Below are 460 nucleotides of genomic sequence, written 5' to 3'. Positions count from 1 at the left end.
TGAAGAAGAGGGAGGGGGGTATTTATAGTGTTAGAGAAGGTTAGTTTTGTAAATTGAAAAAAAAAACGGCTATTTGTGCAATATGACCGTTGGTGGTCATTGGGGGTGGGGCCCTCATTTTGAAAAATCTTATTTTGTAGTATATATAGTACTACTTCATCATGTATATATAATATATATAGTATACTAGTATAGTATACTATATATAGTATGTTATGTATATATATTCCCTTATATATTTTCTTGTAGTATATATTGTATGTTATGTATATATATTCCCTTATATATTTTCTTGTAGTATATATTGTATGTTATGTATATATATTCCCTTATATATTTTCTTGTAGTATATATTGTATGTTATGTATATATATTCCCTTATATATTTTCTTGTAGTATATATTGTATGTTATGTATATATATTATAGCTTATAAATAATTGCAAGTTAAAGACAAAAAA

Source organism: Nicotiana attenuata, chromosome 6, assembly GCF_001879085.1.
Source record: "Nicotiana attenuata strain UT chromosome 6, NIATTr2, whole genome shotgun sequence".
NCBI lineage: Eukaryota > Viridiplantae > Streptophyta > Magnoliopsida > Solanales > Solanaceae > Nicotiana > Nicotiana attenuata.
The sequence above is the reverse complement of the archived record's forward strand: the minus strand, read 5'-3'. Positions refer to the sequence as shown.